The sequence below is a fragment of the Belonocnema kinseyi genome, chromosome 6 (assembly GCF_010883055.1).
Source record: "Belonocnema kinseyi isolate 2016_QV_RU_SX_M_011 chromosome 6, B_treatae_v1, whole genome shotgun sequence".
Classification (NCBI taxonomy): domain Eukaryota; kingdom Metazoa; phylum Arthropoda; class Insecta; order Hymenoptera; family Cynipidae; genus Belonocnema; species Belonocnema kinseyi.
In genome coordinates this window covers 1,348,452-1,363,632 of record NC_046662.1, presented here as the reverse complement: position 1 = coordinate 1,363,632, position 15,181 = coordinate 1,348,452, and positions in this window count along the sequence as shown.

Below are 15,181 nucleotides of genomic sequence, written 5' to 3'. Positions count from 1 at the left end.
ATCCGACAGATTTGGTCTTCCGAACTGTCGGCGAGGAACAAAGTATCTGCAACGAACATGCTTGCCGTCCCGGTACTACTCTATTCATTTGGAGTAGTTCATGGACGAAGAACGAGCTCAGATTCCTTGATATCGGGACAAGAAAGTTTATGCACACATTAGGGGTAAAAAAATTCATCAAATATTATCTATCTCAAGTAACACGAGATACGTGATGAGAATGTGTTCTGTGAAGCCGAAGAAGCTTTATCAAAAGAGAATTTATAATCACAAAATTCCTGTGTTCGATGCTTCGACTTTTATTTTAAAAAAAAACCTCCGTGCTTTAATGCAAAATTATATTTTGAGTTCCTTTTCAGCAAGTGGGATTAATTTTTGTTGGAGCTCCCTTAGAACCAAAAATGGGCTTTAATGGAAGCCCCAGATTTTTCTTTAAACGCTGAGATGATCCCGAAAAAAGAGAGGCATGTATCTAAATTAAAATTTCAAAATCATATGTGGATAGGTTTAAATTACACAGACACACAAAAAAAAGTCAAAGTCCACGGAGGCGACCTTTGGGGTTCTATGTTTTTGGGTCGCTAATTCCAAATCGTTTGTCGGTTTTTTCAGTTAAAATCGCTTCAAAGGTCATTTGAAGGTCAAATGAAGAAAATATTGCTAAAAAAATCTGAAAAAAATCAGACATAGGTTTTTTAGCACGCTGAATCCAAATCCGGTGTCGGTTGACCTTCATTAGTTCAAGATAAAGGTCATTTATAGGTCAAACCAACAAAATAATCTCAAAAAAATGTGTAAAAATTTATATATATATATATATAGGTATGAGGGTCGCTGAATACAAATCCAAGGTTTGTTTGATCATATCTGGTTATCTGAAGGTCATCTGAGGTCATTTGAAGGTCTAATTCGGAAAAAAGGCTCGAAATATATGAAAAATTTGAATGTAAGTTTTTGAGCATGCTGAATCCGAATCCGGTGTCAGTTGACCTTCATGAGTTTAAGGTCAAGGTCATTTGAAGGTCAAATCAATGAGGTACTATTGAAAAAATGTTTTAAAAAATTATTTTAGAATCATTTATAGTTCTTCGTCTATATATAAACTAGAAATATTAATTTATCCTTATCAACATTAGCTGCTGTGAATTTCCCGAAAGTAAGGCAGTGTACTTTCTTATCAATATTAGCTGCTGTAGATTTCTTGAAAGAGAAAGCTTTGTACCCATAAGAATGGTATATCCTTAAAAAAGAAGTGGGTTCATTTGCCCTAATAAGGTAAAAATACATTTTTTATAAATGTCCACATGTATTTGCGGTTATGAGTGAATGTTTGCGTGTGTGCATGTGTGGATCTGCGGATGCATGGTTTTGTGGATGTGCGGATGTTTCGATGTATGTAATCGATTCTTTTTCACCTGTTGCCTCGACCAGTCGTGTGACGATGACAACTGCCCCGTAAGGGGATGTGTAGAATGATTCGCTCATACGCTAGTCGGGGTACCGATGTCAGTGGAAGTGCACTGCCTGACAGGGGGTCGACAGGGTGTGAGGATGATGCCGTAGTGTGTTCGCCGACGAGTTGACATTGTCCTCGTCAAAGACGAAAAGCCCTTTTACATAGCCCTGGAGAGGTAAAAGGGTTATCACCTCCAGGACGACGGACTCACCTGCAATCGGACCAGGATCCCTGTCGAGCGGGTTTATATATAAAAATATGGAAAATTTAAAAAAACCTTCAATCTCATCTTCTAAACACATGTGCCCGAAAGATGTTAACGCATTTTCCTTCATTTGTGGAACATTTATTCCGAACAAAAACGATCGACGATCGTTCAACAAAAATTTTCGGAATTTATACAAAGAATGCTTTAATTCAGATATAGTTTCGGGTGAAAAAATATAGTTTCCGCAAAATGCTTTTTATTTGGGAAAAAAACTAAAGACGATTCTAAATTGATCTTCATTAAACCCACAGAATGGAATGAGCCATCCAACGAAGATGATTGTTATTTCTGTAAAACCGATATCCGTGGGTATAATAAAAAAATGACATAATCTTAAATACGCCCAGGTAGGATCAGTAAAAAAAGCCGCTGAGAGAACTCAAACGATTGATGAGGTTGATGTTGATAGTATAGAAAATTTATAAATTGAATCTAAGGATGATGATGATGGTGATGATGTCAAAAGCACTAAGACCGATGATGAAAATCCAGATGAATATGAAAGCGATAGCAGTGAAAGCTCTGATGATGTTTATAAACCAGGTGGAGTAAGCAATAGAATTGTTGAAATATTTACACAGTCCGAACTTAATGATCTCGTAAGAGATTTGGTACTACCTAAAGATGCTGCGGAACATTTAGCTACAGTTTTAAGAAGTGTAAATTTATTAGAAAAAGGTACGAAAGTAACGTTTTATAGAAAAATAAATCAGAGTTTATGCAGTATTTCGAAGACAAAGTCTTTGATGAAGAAAAATTAGTGTACTGTTCAAAAATGTTAAAGGACTGATGGAAGAACTTAAGCCAAATACTTACGAAGATGATGATTGGAGACTGTTTATTGACTCATCAAAAAGAAGCTTAAAAGCTGTAATACTTCACAACACAAATCAATATGCCGCAGTACCTGTCGCACACTCTAGGACAATGAAAGAATCCTTCACTAGCCTTGAAAAACTTCTAGAGGCCATTGAATACAAAACATATTTAAAAGTTTCAGGTATGTTGCTAGAACAGCAGTCTGTATTTACAAAGAATCCGTGTTTCTTGTGCCTTTGGGATAGTAGAGAGCGCGAAAAACATTACACGAATCATAAGTGGGCCGAAAGGAAATCACTTGAAATAGGAAAAGGAAATATCATTCAATCGGCCATGGTTGATCTAAAATAAGTATTGATTCCTCCATTGCATATTAAATTAGGAGCCATGAAGTAATTTGTAAAAGCCTTAGATGCGAATAGTCGATTTTTTAAATACTTGGAAAAGACGTTTCAATATAAATCTGATGCCAAGTTGAAAGAAGGGATTTTTGATGGTCCAGAAATAAGGAGACTTTTACAAGATAATAAATATTCAACGAAAATGACAAAAATTCAAAGGGATGCATGGCTCAGTTTTAAGGAAGTTGTGAAAAACTTTTTCGGAAATAAAAGAAGTGAACATTATAAAGTTATAGTAGCCGAAAGGATTAAGAACTTTGGAAAAATGGGGTGCCTGATGTCATACAAATTGCACTTCCTGCATAATCACCTGGATCGATTCCCAGAGAATTGTGGAGATAACAGTGAAGAGCAAGGAGAGCGTTTCCATCAAGACATAAAAGAAATGGAAAAGCGCTACCAAAGCAGATGGGGTATCGCTATGATGGCTAATTACTGCTGGTCACTGAATTGATGAAGGTCTATCAAACTCGACATATGGGTTGTTGTTTGCATATTTCAATGACCTTGAAAATACTAGATATGGTCAAAATGACCTAGGATTCAGATTCTACGACTCTTAAAACTTATATATAATTTTTTACAAATTTTTTTGAGGTTAGTTTGTTGGTTTGACCTTCAAATGACCTTGATCTTGAACTAAGATAGGTCAAACGACACCGGACTCGGATTCAGCATGCTAAAAGACCTATGTCTGAATTTTTTCAGATTTTTACAGCAATATTTTCCTCATTTGACCTTCAAATGACCTTGAAAGCGATCTGATCTGGAAAAACCGACAAACGATTCGGAATCAGCGACCCAAAAACATAGAACCCCAAAGGTCGCCTCCGTGGACTTTGACTTTTTTTTCGTTACTGTTTCTTATTTGTATGTGCTTGCGTGTGTGGAGGTTTGACTCAGTTATAAGAAAGATACTAAAAATTAAATTATGTAAAAAGCTTATTTTTAAGATTTCGAAAGAAATATAGAAGCTTCTCAATTATTTTGGAAGATATTGAGATTCTTTTTTTAAAAGATTTCTGGATAATTTCTAAATACTTTATAGTTAATTTGAAAAGGATAATTTCAAGTTTTAAGACTACAAAATAATACATAATACATAATTTTTTATCAAAATTTTAAAGCTTCGCGCTCGATTATACATTTACCTCGCGCTACGCGCTCGGTCTTTATATTTTCACACATTCTTGCGTAAACCGTTTGAAATTATGACTCAAAACTTCCGCCACTGTAATTTTGTGATTGTGAATTCTCTTTGGTTACAAGAGCTTAGCTTGAAAGTTTGAGCGCACCTACGGCACGCGACTGATGGCTCTCGCACTCCGCGATCGGTCTTTGCATTTCTCCCGTATTCGTGCACAGACCTTTTAAGATCAAAGGTCAACAAATCGAGAACTGTAATCTTGTGATTGTGAACTCTCTTTTTTAAAGCTCTTTCGGCTTTAACTAACAGATTCTCATCACGTATCTCGTGCTTCGCATTCGACTTTCTCCACAATGTAAACCTATATAGGGTCCTATATAGGACTTTTTTATTTTGAATGTTATTTTGTTACGATTGAAACAAATCTACTCATTCTATCGAAAAATGATTAATAATAAATTTATAGATCTTTTCAGGCGAACAACTTTTGTCTATTAATTTTAGTTCGTACCTTGTGTCGTTTTTTCAAAAAATTTAATATTTTTATTTTTAATGTTATTTTTTACGATTAAACCAATAACTGCGTGCCCCATAAAAAATTATAGCTCATTTATGGATAAACAAGTTTTGTATCATTTTTTATCGTAGCTTGTGTTGTTACTCCGAAAAATTTAAATTAAAAAATTTTTTATGTTGTTTTTTACGAATTAAAACAAAAATTACAAGTCCTATCTAAAAGTGATTTATAACAAATTTGTAGATCTTTCCAGGGAGCGCAATTTTAGCTCATTAATTTTTTTCGTATTTTGCACATTTTGACTAGAAAATAGTATTTTTGGATTTTTCATTATTTTCGGTACGAGCGAATTTTGAATTTTCAACTTTTCGACAAAATTAAAAAAGTTGTTATAATAATCTTGTAGGGCTATCAAAAATTAACGTTTTTCTTTTCTTGACTTTTTTACCATGCGTTATTTGGCTTGAAATGTTTCTTTTATTTATTTTTTTTTTTGATTTTGAAAATTCTCTAACTCTGGTAATTTTCTTTTTATACAAAAAAGTCAAAAGGATCAATTGTTTAAGTTTCTGAGTGCTATGAATAACCGTCAATAGAATTTTGAAATCTTGAAAAAATGAGGTTTCAAAAATTTTAAAAATATGCTCACTTTTTTAATTTTATCCAAAATACTTGATTTATGAACATGTTCTTTCTTTTTAGGCCTTGAAAAATTCTGCCAAAGCAGAATCCAATCTGATCAATTTTTCGAAAGTTATCGTGCCTATAAACTAAAGACTACAGACAGACAGACAGACAAACACCTGCTTAAAAATCGTTTTTTCTCACTCAGGGGGTCTCAAAAGTGGATATTTGATGAAAACCGAGAAAGTGAAATGTTACATAAAACCAATACCTTTTCATTATGATAAGACTGTAAAAAAAAGTTGTTGACGATTTGCGCAAAAAAAATAGAGACAAAGAAATATAACACAACTGAATTAACACTGTTGCGAAAGAAACAAAAAGTGTCTCACACTTAATTGAGAAATTTTTGATCCTATGAAATGATCTAAAGAAATAAATTGTAATCTTATTTTGTGATGAATTTTTTTTGTCCTATGAGAGAGTTACAGTTAACTCTTATTTCATTCCGCTGGTATTTTTAAGAGAAGAGAAGAAAATCCCTTTTTTTCGATGAAAAAATGGCCCATTTTCCCTATAATTAAACTGCTGAACCACTGTGACCCCTGTAATGAGATAAACGATTAGGGAAGATTTTTTTTTCTCTCCAATCAAATAAATATGATAGTTCATACTTTGTGTAAAATAATAAGGTCTATAATGAACTAAACTTAAAATCGATTTTCTTGGTATTCAGAATACCATTTTTTATTTGAGATATACACGATCTTGAATATTGATTAATTCTTTGTTGCGTTTAATTACAGAATTCGTTGCAAACTTGTAAAATTACTTATACAAATACAAATCGCATGGACGCTGATTCGAATCAAAATGAAGTTTAACCAAAAACTTGTTCATGACGTTTAACCAGGCCGCTGACTATGTTTACTGTCATTTGGATCTTCGTATTGCCAGGACCTTGCTCGACCAATTTCTTAATGGAGTAGTTATTAAGCTGAATAATTCCATCAACGTTACCTTCGGCGTCCACTGCCACAGGAAATTTCCGTCTATTTACAGGTATAAATTCTGTAAGCTTTCCAGGCTCTGCTTTTTCCATGAACAGAACATGCGCTGCCGAAAACTCAAAATGTGTCCAATATAAATTTGAATCAGGTATTTTGTCAAGCCGATATCGTGTTCCACCAGTTGCTTCAAGATGTATGACATTACGTTCTGGAGAATTTGTCTCTACTGGGGTATAGGTTTGCGAACTTGTACCTCCACCTGATTCTGTGAAGGGGAAAACAAATTACAGTAAAGACTCGTTTATTGCAAGGCTTCTGAAACGAATGGGTTCCGTTTATCGCAAAATGAGGAGAAATTCCACTGGCTTCCACTACTTCATTGGAAGGCAGGCGCCTTTCAGTAAGAACAGGTTATTGGTCCGCTCACTAATGACGTAAGCTTGCAATTGTTTCCACATGCGCATGATAGATAACGTCAAAATGCGTACTGTAATCTTCAGTTTAAAATCAACCCACTCCCGCCTTTTCAGCGATTGGTTTACCGAGAGATGTGAAAGTAAAGAGTGGGGGTAAGGTATCACGCGATAAACAGGTCCAGAATCTAGAAATAGACTAGTCCTGCGATAAACGGGTCCTGCAATAAACGGGTCTCACCTGCATTTAGTTTTAAATTCCTAAAATGTATTTCAACAGGAGGGCCAAAATATCTCAAGTGTGCCACTTTTAAACTGATAGTTCTATTTTCAATCAATTTATACAGTTTTTGATTTTTCTTATTTTAAAATAACCAGCCTAAAATATTTTTGCAAAAAAATATTTTTTTAGAGGTTATTAACAATCAAAGTTCTTGATAATTTTTTTTCAAAAATGAATTACTCGCTAACGGTTCATCGAAATTCAATAATTGAGTTAAAAACATTTTTGTTACGAAGTATGCTTCACGCTATTAAATCATTTAGTAGCAAAAACATTTTTTTGCTGTTTAAGTAGTCGTTTGCTTAAAGCTATTGAAAATTGTGGATCTTTTTTGGGATAACAATTTTTGTCAATTCACGTTTTTCGTATTCTACATAGTTTGAGCATAACTTTGAATTTTTTATTTTTTATTATTTTTTGTACAGTCAAATTTTGAATTTTCAATTTTCTAAGAAAATGAAAAAATTTGTTATAACAATCTTGTAGGGATTTTGAAAATCAATGTGTTTCTTCTCTTGACTTTTTTTCATATCGTGCGTTGCTTGGCTTAAAATTTTTAATTTCGGTTGATTTAAAAAAAATTGAAAATGTTATAACTCTTAAGAGTTTTCTGCTTATCGAAAAGAAGTCATTAAATAAATTGTTTGTTGATTTTAATACTATAAATATCCGCACATAGAATTATTAAATTAAGAAAAAAAGTATTCTCAAAAGTTTTTAAAATGCGCTCACTTTTTGAGTTTTTATCAAAAATGTCTGGTTCACGAGCTCGTCCTTTCTTTTAGGACCTAAAAAAAGTGTGCAAAAGATGGATTTGATCTGTGCATTTTTTCGAGGGTTATCGTGTTTGCGGACGGCCGGACGGATAGACAGACAAACGCCATCGTAAAAACTTGATTTTCGGATTCAGGGGGTCTCGTGACGTGGAGATCCGTTGAAAAACCGTAGTGTCAAACTTTGGACAATTATAATACTTTCTCAATCATAAATGATGAAAATGTAAATAATAAAGATTTTACACCAAATGCTGAATGATTTGTTTTTCAGTTAAAAAGATTAATTTAAAAAAATAATATCAAAATAGTTCACTTTCCCACAGAATAGATGAATTGTTAATTCAAAGTATAAAGCATCATTTAAAGAAAAATTAATCTTCAGCCAAAAATATTGTTTTTTGAGAGAGTGGTTAAGTATTCAATCAAGTAATTTAATTTTCAATCGAAACATGTGAATTTCCAGAAAAATTGAATAGTTAAATTATCATTGAAAACATTAGTTTTTAATAAAAAAAATAACATTCAACTAAAAAATTAATTTTTCCATCAAAAAGATGAATTTTTGACTAAAGTAATAAAGCTTTAACGCAAAAACAGAATTTCTAATAAAATAGTATAATCTTCAACAAACTATAGTGGTATTTTTCACCAAGAAGATTAATTTTCCACCATAAAAGTATTTTTTTAACAAATCGGTTCAAACATTCAACCTAGTAGTTGAATTTTAAACGAGAAAAGATGAATTTGCAATAAAAAAATTTAGTAGTTGGTATTTAAAATAATGGATATTTTTAATTTAAATGCCAACTATTAACGGGTGAACTAATTTTTTTACATCCTTCTTTTTTATTGAACTGTACTGTTTTTTTTTAATAAAAATATTTTTCTCTTTTGAATATAAACTATTATATTTAAGTTTGAGAATCATTTGTTTTGATTAAAAAATAGTTATCGTCATCTTGTTTGAAAATTTAATTATTTTGTTAAAATCTCTCCTTTTTTATTAAATATTTATAAGTTTTAATGAAAATCCATCTCTTTGATTCAAAATTTAACAAGCTTGTAGACAAATTTCGTTTTTTTTTTCTTTTTTTGTTGTTGTGAAAAAATAATATTACTGGTTGAAATCTAATATTTTTTCGGTAAAAATACAACTGTTGGATTTTTTATTTAAAAATAATATATTTTTAGGTTGAAAAATTAGAAAGTTTTACCACACATTCTTTTCTTTTGGCTTATAAATTACATAATTTTTGCCAAAGATTAGTAGAAAATTAATAATTCGATTAGTCGAGATATTTCCTAATTCAATACTGGACAGAAACTTATTACTTGATACAAATTAATACATTTAATTAGAACTGTAAATTGGAGTTAAAAAAGGCTACAAAAATGGAATAGTGGTAAATTGAAATCCTTAAAATAAAATCTCTAAACGATATTGTCGATTTCGATTGTCACAATACTCGATTTCATTGCTATATGCGTGCGACACGAGGCGTCAGTGGGTTAGACAGCATTGGAAAATATCGAAAAAATTGTCACGATTGCTCGTTCTTAGACAGCTACACGCGTGCGACAGAGCAAAAATATCTTTGAACGGAGGCATCCGTGAGTTAGACAGTAATGGAACGTTAAACGTGTTTGCTTGAAGTTAATGACCCCGATGGAGATGCCTTGATCTGCGCATGCTTGGATTTTAGTGACTTTCATTGGCTACGGTGCGCGTCTGGACCTGATTTTTAAATACGTGCGCGAACTAGAGCCAATGAGCGACGCACAGTTCAAGCATGCGCAAGTATTTTTGCATCACTGAACGTTTCTCATTTACCACCACCTTGCCACCCGTACCGCCACAATGCAGGGCCTCTGCTTGTTATTTATGATCGTATTTTTATTTAATTTTCGGAAAGGACATTTTAAAGCCTTCAAAGCATTTGAACGAACTATCTCGACCATTAAATATATCTACGTGAGTGCCTGCGAAGAATTTCTCAGAGCTTCTCAGAGCCTTTAGAATCTTTAGCATATACTCTGAGATTTCTATTGGTAGGGTTAGTATATTTTTAATTACAAGTTAATGTTTTAGTTATTATTTTTTATCAGTATAAACATTAACATTAAGTAATATTTCTTTGAAGCGTGTAATTTGTAATCATTTTTGTTATCAAAGTCCATTGCTGGTGTAAAATGCGACAACTTTTTGAGGTTAGGAAATAATTTTAGAATACAAGAGCGAACTGCTGGTCGCAGAATTAGATAAGTTTTGCCACATTAATGTAAATAATCCATATATCTACAAAAATCTATAAAATATTATTTTTTTATATGAAAAGTTCCAAAAATATCCTACAAAAACTTTACGAAAGTTAAGCTTTCCCTCATTTTTCTTAATACGAAAAAAATACTCCGTGTTTGAAATACATTGAAAATTAGTGAAATTTTTGATACAACTTTCACAAAAATTTCATTCAAATTTGTAACATTTTTGGTGAAAAAACAGAAAATAAAAAATAGCTTTTTATGTATTTATCCTACGTCTTTTTGATAAATTTTTTAACTGCGAGCAGTTCGCTCTTGCATTGCAAAATGTAATATTAAACTCAAAATCTTAATAAGTTGCTACCGTATTTTATATCAGCAATGCAATTTTATAAAAAATTCCATGCTTCACAGGAATAATACTTAATGTTAATGTTTGTATTGAATACAAATAAAAACTAAAACATTAACTAATAACTAAAAATACACCAATGTTTCAAGGGCGAAGTTTTATATTTCTAACAAAAAACACAAATTTTCAACAAAATACGGGAATAATTCAGTGTTTAGTTTATAAAAGTTAATATTCAATTAAAAAAATGAAATTTTCTAAAGATTATTTCAAATTTTAATTAACACAAACGAACTTGACACCGAATAGTAAAAGTTTTGACAAAAAAGATGAATTCTCAATCACGAAGATTAATTTTCCATTAAAAAATGTTTTTTAAACAAATAATAGAATTTTCAACTAAATTAATCTTCAATTCAAGAACAATATTATAAATAGTATTTAAAACAAAATAGAATTAACTTAAAATCAGGCAGGTTATACACATTATTTAGCGGAATCTCTCAGCGATTAAAATTGTTTATCAGTAAATTATGCAAGACGTTTTTTTTCTGATATAACAAAAAGACGAATTTTTAAATGAAAAAAAATTATTTTTAATATAGAATATGACTTTTCATCCAGAAATTGTACAGTTGCATTTTTAATCAATTTTTAACAAAATAGTTGAACCCCCAGTGGACACAAAATTTGACGACGTCTTTGCGACATCGTTACGACAACATCACGACATCTTTACGACATTCTATGTCCATGTAGTTTCGGTGTCTTTGCAATATCGTAAAGACATCGTCAGATCATACGACTTATTTACGATATCGTAAAGACACCGAAACGACATGGACATAGGATATCGTAAAGTTGTCGTCAAGTTGTCGTAACGATGTCGTGAAGACGTCGCCAAACTTTGTGCCTACTGGGCCTTAATCAAAAAGATCAGTTTTCAAACAAATAGTGGAGTTTTCAATTTAAAAAGATAAATTTTTAATTAAAAATATAAATATATAAAACCAGAAATAGGATAATTCCTTTTTAGTTAGAATTAATATTTAACAACAAACAATTAAATTTCAACAAATTATTAGAAATTTTACTAAAATAGATGTAGTTAAAGATAGACAGTTGAACTTTGAAGCAAACAAATGTATTTTTAACCAACAAGATTAATTTTATATAAAAATAGACGATGTTTGAAATAAATAATTAAACTTTCAACCCAAAAATATCCATTATTAATTCAAAAATTCAGTTTTCCACCAAAAGTGGGATAGTTAAATTTTCAGTTAGATAATTTAATTTTTAACGAAACAAAAAAAACGGAATGTGCAACTTAATAGTTTTGTTCTTTATCACAAAGATGAATTTTCAAACAAAAAGACTAATTTCTTACCAAAATAACTAATTTTTGTCGAAATATGTGCATTTTCAAATAAGTGGTTAAATTTTCAACTACAACCGAATAATCTTTAATTTAAAATATCAAAAATCTACCAAAAATGAGAAAATCCAATTTTATCTTACATAAATTAATTTTTGACTAACTATAAAGGTTCAATAAAAAAATATCAAATTTTAAACAAAAAGAGAATAATGCAGTTTTTATTTCATAAAAGTTAATATTCAATCAAAAAAATTTAATTTTCTACAGATTATTGAAAATTTTAACTAAAACATATAAATTTGACACCAAACAGTAGAAGTTTTTTACAAAGAAGATTAATTTTCAATCACAAAGGTTAATTTTCTATTAAAGAAATTTTTAAAAATAAATAACAGAATTTTGTAGAAGTACAATTGATGAGAAAACAATATAAATATACTCGAAAAAGTTTTGTCCTGATTTTTTTATTTAATGAAACAATTTTTAGTGGAAAAAGTTGTTTAAAAATTATTTTTTCAGTGAATTATATGTACTTATATTAAATTTTTTATTATTTCATTCCTTTTTTGTTATTTTGCAAATAATCTGTTTGTACAAAAATGATTATTATATATCGTATGAAACTTTATACAGATGTAAATTGTTTTCAACTAAATTAATTTTCAATCCTAGAACAATATAATAAAAAGTATTTAGAATAAGATAGAATTCACTTAAAATCAAGCAGGTTCTATACATTATTTAGAAGCATCTCTCAGAGACAAAATTTTTTTTATAGTAAATAATGCAAGACATTTTTTCCCCATAGAAGACAATAAAAACTCGAATTTGGACATTTATGTTAAAAATAATAAAAAACAGATTAATTTTTTACCCATAAAATTAATTCTCTACAAAAAACGATTAGTTTTCAACCAACAATGATACAATGCAAATTTTGCTTAAAGACATTAATTTTTAATAAACAAAAAAAATCAAGAAAATAATTGAATTCTCAATAAACAAGATAAGATTTTAACAAAGAAAATTTTGTTTCTGCCAAAAAGACGAATTTTCAACTAAACAAATAATTTTCAATCATAAATATAATTTTTCATTCTAAAATGGTGCAGTTAAATTTTTAATAAAATAGTTTATTTTTTGATTTTCAATGAAATTTTTCACAAATAAGTGATTACTAACTAATTTGTAGATTTTTTTGGGGACCACAATTTTTGTCAATTCATCTTTGTTTTGCATTTTGCATAGGTTAAGCACAAAATGGATTTTTCTTATTTTTCATTATTTTTGGAAAAATCAAAATCTGAATTTTTGATTTTTTAAGAAAATCAAAAAATTTGTTATTATGACAGTCTTATATGGATTTTAAAAAGCAATGTTTTTTTTCCTTTCAAATTTTCTCATCTCTTGCGTTGTTTGGCTTGAAATTTTGAATTTCAATTGTTTAAAAAAATTTTGAAAATCCTATAACTCTGGGAATTTCTTGTCGAAAAAAGTCATTAGTATAAATTATTTTTCAATTTTAATACTATAAATATCCGTAAATAGAATTTTTAAATTTAGAAAAAAGTGGTCTCAAAAATTTTCAAAATGCGCTCACTTTTTGAATTTTTATCAATAATGGCTGATTTTGTTCTTAATCACAAAGATCAATTTTCAACCAAGAAGACTAATTTCCTACCAAAAACAAGAATTTTCATCGAAATATGTGCATTTTCAAAAAAATGGTTGGATTTTTAACTAAAAAAGATCAATTTTTAATCTCATTTCCTAACTTAAATAGACGGTTTTAAAAAAATAAAATTTTTAACCAAAAAAATGCATTTTTTTTTAAATCTCACTTTCCTATCAAAAATAGTATAATCGACTTTTTTCTTAAATAAATAAATTTTTCACTAAAAAACGAATTTTGAACAAAATAATAAAATTCTCGAAAAAAAGATGAAATTTCAATTAAGAAGTTTATTTTTCTACCATAAATAAAGAATTTTTAACAAAATTTTGAATTTATAAATAATGTATCAAAACAGATAAATTTGTTTCTAAATAGTTCAATCTTTAAGAAAAAAAGATAGATTTTAAACCCAAAGGATTAATTTTCTATCAAAACAGAAAAATTAAAAAATTAAATTATTAAGTAAGAAAGGTAAATTTTCAATTTAAAAAATCAATTTTCAACCAAAAATGGAAGAATCGAAATTTCTTTTAAAGAAATTGACTTTTGACAAACTGAAAAGTAATTTTTTAAAATAACTGAATCCTTAATGAAAATATTAATTTTGAATCAAGAATATTAATTAATTAATAATAATTAATAATTAATAATATTTAATTAAAATAATAATTAAATTAATAAAAATTAAATTAAATTAATTAAATTAAAAAATTAAATTAATTGTAATTAAACTAAAATTAATTAAAATTAAAATAATAATTAATAAATAATTTATTAATATTAACAATTTCGAATTTTCTACAAAATCTAGAAAGTTTCAAACAAATATATGATTTTTATCTAAAAAATATCATTTTTTTAAACAAAAGTAATATAACTAGATTTTATCATTATAGAAATTAATAAAAAAAAGAAATTTGAAATAAATAGTTGAATTTTCAACCAAAAAGGTTCGTTTTGAACCGAAACAGATGAAGCCTCAATTATTAATTTAATATTCAACGAAAAATGGGATAGTTCAGTTTTTAGTACAAAAAAATAATTTTCAACTGCAAGAAGTGTAATTAAAAAAAAAAGATGAGTTGTAATTAAAAATATCAATAAATTTTCAACCAAAAATGGAAAGTTAAATTTTCACTTCAATAAATTGATTTTGAATAAAAAATTGTCAGAAAAATTGTTGAATCCTAAATCAGCAATTTAATGATCAAACAAGAAGATTAATTTTCTACCAAAAATGTCATAGTTGAATTTCCGAAAAAAAGAATTTTCAAAAAAATTGTAAATTTTTTAACCAAAGTTTGTTAAACAAATTGTTTAAACAATGAGAAGGCAATATTTCTAAATTCAAGTCAGGCTACAGACTTGAATTTAGAAATATTGCCTTCTCATTGTTTAAACAAAGTTAAGGAAAATATAAAAAATGTTTTTAACTTTTCGTAAAAAATTGCAATATTATTCAAATAGCCCCTTTTTTTTATTAAATATTTATAATTTTGGGATGAAAATTCATCTCTTTTATTAAAAATGCAACTAATTTGTAGAGAAAATTAGTTCTTTTTTTTCTTTTTTTTTTGTAAAAAACTAATATTACTGGTTCAAATTTAATCTTTCTTAGGTAAAAATACAACTGTTTGATTTTTTATTTAAAATAAAAATATTCTTCGCTTGAATACGAAATATTAATCTTTGTACTGAGAATTATTATTTTGTGTTTGTTAAAAATTAACAGTTTTGTTAAGAATTAACTTTCTGTTGCACATTAAAAGTTTTCAAATTGAAAAATCATGTTCTGGG